Here is a 6,000-nt window from a genome sequence, read left to right as displayed (position 1 = left end):
CTTGTATCTGTTGTGTTGTCTCATTTTTGTCTCTAATTTTCTCTGTTTGGCTGAGTTCTCTTATATTCTTTTGGATTTTACATCATGACTGTGATATACTGAGGGGTGGTTTACAGTTACATAGGTAATGAGTACATTTTTTAACAATGTTACCCCTACCTCATATTTTCCTCCTTCCCCCAACCCTGACATCCTACACCCCAAAGTTATGAAGTTCTATTCTAATATAGTGTCTACTGTATATTACTGTTGCTTTGGTTAATCTTTGTCCAACCATTTCTGTGATTTCCCTTCCCTTCCCCAAATCACATTAATTTATGTATAAGACAAAAGGTACAGAAATAAAAAACAAATGACTACAAGGAAAAAGCCAAAGGGTAAAAACTAAATAGAAGTAACTAAACACAGTTCACTATTCAATCAACTTGTATCCATTTCTTGGAGCTCATTTCAATAAGGTTCATTTTATATGGTGATATTCACGTTGCTATTGAGCTATTGTGAATATACTAGACATATTATAGTTTTTTCCAAATGACTGCAAACCTCTAGCCTATGATTCTTTGGGTCTGGCTTGTTTGACTTATTATGTTTTCCAAGTGATTCTATTTCCTTACTAATGAGTCAATGTCATTCATTCTGACAGAAGCATAGAGTTTGATTGTGAATATATATGACATTTTCTTGATCCATCATTGCTGTTTGATAGGGGATTTCTATTGAGGAACCTCTATACTTCATTACAGAGTATTTGAACAAGTTTACATTTCCACCAATAGTGTAGTAATGTTTCTTTTTGGCCACATCTCCACCAGCCCAGCATCTGTTATTATAAATTTTCTTCATAATGGTTACTCTAACTGGGGTGAGGTGGAATGTCAACGTTGCTTTGATTTGCATTTATTTTATGATCAGAAATTTTGCATATTGCATCATGTGTCTCTTGGCCATGCATATTTCATCTTCAGAGAGGTCTCTCTTTAGCCCACTTACTAAGAGGGATGTTGTTTCTTTGAGAACTTTTTTTTGGTGGGTTAACTTTTGGAGCTCTAAATATATTTGAGATATGAGGCAATTGTGCGTTGCAGAGCAACTAAAGTTCTTCTCCCAATCTTCGTGTTTTTATCTATCTATCTATATAAATTCTCTTCTTAGTCGGATTTGGTATGAATCTGTCAAGTCTGTTCATTTATTTAAAAAACCAACTCTGATTTGTTGATTCTTTCTATGTTTTATTTTGACTATATTTAGTTATTTCTGATTTAATTTTTTTGTTTCTGTCTACTGCTTTGGGTTTTGGGCTTCTTCCTGTTTTCAAGGAGCTTGAGATACATAATTAAAATATTAATTTGAGATTTCTTCAATTATTGATGTAGGCACTCTGAGCTATAAATCCTCCGGTAATTACTACAAATACCCGAGAAGCTGGTAATTTGTGTGTTCATTTTTGTTAAATTCTAGAGGAGTTCAGATTTCCATTCTAATCCCTTCAGTGTTGCACTGGTCATTCGGCAACATTTTGTTCACTCTTCATGGGTTTGACAATATTTTGCTTTAGCTGTTTAATTATAAGTTTATTCTGTTATGGACTGACAAGATATGGGAATTCAATTAATTTTTCTTTCAATTTGGACAGAATTTCTGTGTGACATAGGATATGTTCTGTTTCGGAGAATCTTCCATGAGCTGATGTGAAGAAAGTATATTCTGACGCTGAATGTATATTCTGTAGATGTCTGTTAGGGCTAGGTTGTCAATGAAGTTATTTAGGTCTGCAATTTCTTGGTTGAGTTTTTCCTGGATAACAAATCCATATATGAGAATGATGTGTTGAGATGTCTTTTGGGGTTAAGTAAAATTTGGTTGATGAAGTGGAATGCTCCAGGATTCAGGTCATTGATATTTAGACTGGCTATATCTTCTAATTGAGAGTTGCCTTTATCAATATGTAATGTCTCTTCCTACTAATTTTAATTTTAATTGTATTCTATATTATGTTAGTAATCCTACTGTTGCCTGTTTATGGTGTCCATTTGCTTGAAAATTTTCCTTCCAGCCTTTTATTTTGAGTACGTGGTTGTTTTTGTCAATAAAATGTGTCTCTTGTTTTTTTTTTTTTTTTGATCTTACTATCTTATCTATGTCTTCTATTTGGAAATTTAAATCCATTCATACTGAGAGTTAAGACTGAGAAATATCTTATAAATCCTGCTATGTTATAATCCTGCTGTTAGGAGCTGTTCCTCATCTTCTGTTAATATATTTACCTTGATCTCTGGTAGGGAGCATTTTATATAACCAGTTCCTGTTCTTCTTGATCTTCTCTATGTAGGATATATTTGATTAACTTCTATCCAGCTGATTTTCTGGATATACGTTGTTTCAAGTTTTCTTTGTCATGAAATATGTTTATATAACCTTTAAATGTAAAGGAGTGTTTGGCTTGGTATGAATTGGTAGATGTTTACCCTTAATGTTTGTCATATATCATGTCAGGCTCTCCTTTTTATCATATCAACTAAGAAATCTGTATTTATTGTGACTATATATTCTTTATAATCAGTCTTTTCACTCTGGTAGCTGTAAGAATCCTTTCCTTGATCTTTTTTTTTTTTTTTTTTTTTTTTTTTTTTTTTTTTTTGATCAGTCATGGGGCTTGAACTCTGGGCTTGGGCGCTGTCCCTCAGCTCTTCAGCTCAAGGCGAGCGCTCTACCACTTGAGCTACAGCGCCACTTCCGGTTTTCTGGTGGTTTATTGGAGATAGGAGTCTCACGGTCTCTCTTGCCCGGGCTGGCTTTGAACCGCGATCCTCAGATCTCAGCCTCCTGAGTAGCTAGGATTACAGGCGTGAGCCACCAGCACCCGGCCCTTTCCTTGATCTTTAATGATCCTCTAATGGATTATGATGTGGTGGTGGATTTTTCAGTTCTAGAATTCTCTGTTTGGTGTTCTAAAGGCTTCTCTTCTCTGAATGAGCCTATCTCTTTGGATGTTTGGGATGTTCTCTGCTAGAATTCTGTAATTTGTTTCTCATCAATTTAGCATCCTGCTCTTCTCTTTCTTGATACCTCTCTCCCCGAAATTTGATCTTCTGAGTCTTGAAGTTCTGCAAGATCATTTCTTATTTCTTGGATTTGTTCTAAATGATTATCTCCTCTTTCCTATTAGACCTATTCTGTCTTTGACCCTGAGATTACCTTCTATGTCATCTATTTGCTATGGAGACTTTCTACTTTGTTTTTGATTTCCTCATCTTCTAATTGGTCATTTTTAGGGGGTCTATCTCTTTATTAAAGCTTTGTTTAGGTCCTGTATGGACTTTCTGTATTTATTTTCTTTGGGTGGGGGAGTATCAAGGGTTGTTTTCAGTGTCTTCTCCCATATCCTTTTAACTATGCATCTATTTTTTTCTTGGACACCCTTGCCTTCTAAGAATATTTTTATCTTTCTATTTGTAGTCTCCATGAATTATTTTGCTAATCTTTGGTTGGTCTCATCTTGTTCACAAATTTCTTTGTAGAGGTTTTCTATCTTTCCATTAATCACATTTTCAGCAGTATTTGTAATGTATTTTGATAACTAACTTAAAGGTCCTTGTCTGTTCCAATGCCTGGTTATTTACTATGTGAATTATACTACTTTGACATCATTTTTATTGTATTTTCTGATTTGTTTTGTCTATTTGGAGGTTTTATGTTGGGGGAATCTATGATCTTCATACATGACTCTCTGTATTCTTGGTTGATTTGCCAGATGTTGGTTTACTGTTGTGATTTGCTTTTATGGAATTAGGTTTTTGTCTAGACCATTAAATGTAGGAGTAGAAACTAGTTGAGGTGAGATGTTGCGATGTTAATACTTGTGATTCCAGCCACAATTCACACTGTCCAGTGGTATGGTGAATTGTCTCTGTAGATGGATGTGGCTTTCTCTGATGTACATTTCTGTTCCTGCTTTTTTCCATGTTGCCCTATTTCCACAATGCAGATGTGTTTTTGAATATGTTGGCCAACACAGTCATGGCAGTCACCTACCTGTCTGGGTAACTTTTCATAGATTTCTGTTTTCTTCTGAAGACAGTATGAACTCTTCTTTCGAATTGGATATCTATATATAATTATAGCTGACTTGGTGTGACCCTCTAGACCTGGAGTACCTGCTAGGACTCTAAATCTCTGTTTCATTAGAGAGAGCTAGGGTAATCTTCTGTTGTTCTTCTGTCATTATTTCTCCTATTCCATAGATTTATTTATGTATTTATCTTAGTTTTTTTTGGGGGGGTCCAGACGTGGGGCCTGAACTCTGGGCCAGAGTGCTGTCCCTCGCAGCTCAAGGCTAGCATTCTACCACTTGAGCCACAGTGCCACTTCCTTTTTATCTTTTTGCTTATGTGGTGCTGAGGAAGTGAACCCAGGGCCTCAGGCATGCAAGGCAAGCGCTCTACCACTGAACCACCTTCCCAGCTCAGATTTATTTATTTTTATTGTGGTCTTTTTCACATAATTTAAGATTTGTGATTGTTGTATCAGGTTATTTTTGTTTTTCTGTTTGTGTTACTTTGAAGTAGTGATTTCAGGCTTGTATGAAGAGACAATAAAGTATAAAAACGTATGCTACTATATTGAAGGAATGAGAGCAAACAGTTTAACTTTTTGCTACACAATTAAATAAATATTAACAAAGGCTAAATAAAATTGTTACTTATTTACATTTCAGAGCATGAGTATAGTGCTCTTGGATATCTTGGAGGAAAAGACGTTAGACTCATTATAACTGATGCTTTACATTGAAATTGCTGTCTAAACTTTCTTCTTCAGAAAAGCGAAAGCTCCATTTCTTCCATATTAGCATTATAAAATCATAATAGCTGCATGTTGAATTGGTTTCCTCTGCTATTTTTAATTCCATTCTTCATCCATGAGGTATCTAGGGCTTTGAATGACCAATTCCTTAAAAATGCTTATATAGCTTATATTGTGATGTAAATCTCAGTAATATTAATATGAATTTATCTGAGTCTCATCTTGAGCTACATTCATATGAAATTTATTCAGTATCAAGCGAGGAACCTATTTTATTCTTTTCAGTGTTTAAATCAATAAATCAAGTCTCTTTAGAAATATGTTGTCTTTTATATTGCTCCTGTAAACATCATGTGTTTCTAGTACTTTCACTGAAGTATATATTAAGTTTGGAATAGGAAGATACCACTCCATTATCAGTTTAAAGCAAACCCTTGAGTACTACTATATATGTTAAAAAAAAAGTCCAGTGTACATGTTCATACATGAACAATCTAGTGGTTAAGTAAATTAGACACAAGAACTACCACATCAATTCTCAATTTACTTAAAGGCACCAAAATATTTTGTTCATGAACATCACTCATTTTTAGAAAATGATTAGTCAATACAAAATTTATATTATTTTTGAAATTTACAAAATGTAAATTACACTCAGATTTGCTGTCAATATCCTGTATCCAAGAATACATTTATTCAGCAAATAGAGAAGCAAAAAATAAGGGTTCGTCACATAGAATGAAAGATGTAGTAGCAGACTGCCTGCTTAAGATTATAAGTACATGCAAATCTTGTGATATATTCAAAGATACTATGAACATTCATAAGAGGATTTGTGATCAGAGGTGATAGGTAAGCAAAGTAACTGGAAAACTGTATATGTAAATTGAGCTTTCAATATAGGATGACAAGTTTTCCATACATGAGTCTATAGAATTGATTCTGTATCTCTAACATATATACAGTATTCTACATTTTCCCACATACTCTTGTTCTCTTACCTCAGTTCCTGATTAAGATTCCTCTACTTTCATGATGTCAATTTCTACTAAAATAACAAGGTGGGTGTTTTATTGGTCTCTAGATCCAATACACGTTAGAATTTTGGAGTAGTAGTATGAATTCATGGAGTTTGACTTGAATGTACTTGATTTCAGGGAAAGATACAGGTCCAGGCAAGATCCTTCAGTCAAGAAA

This window comes from Dipodomys merriami, unplaced genomic scaffold (genome assembly GCF_024711535.1).
Source record: "Dipodomys merriami isolate MVZ:Mamm:240054 unplaced genomic scaffold, mDipMer1.0.p SCAF_76, whole genome shotgun sequence".
In the NCBI taxonomy this organism is placed as follows: Eukaryota; Metazoa; Chordata; class Mammalia; order Rodentia; family Heteromyidae; genus Dipodomys; species Dipodomys merriami.
The sequence above is the reverse complement of the archived record's forward strand: the minus strand, read 5'-3'. Positions refer to the sequence as shown.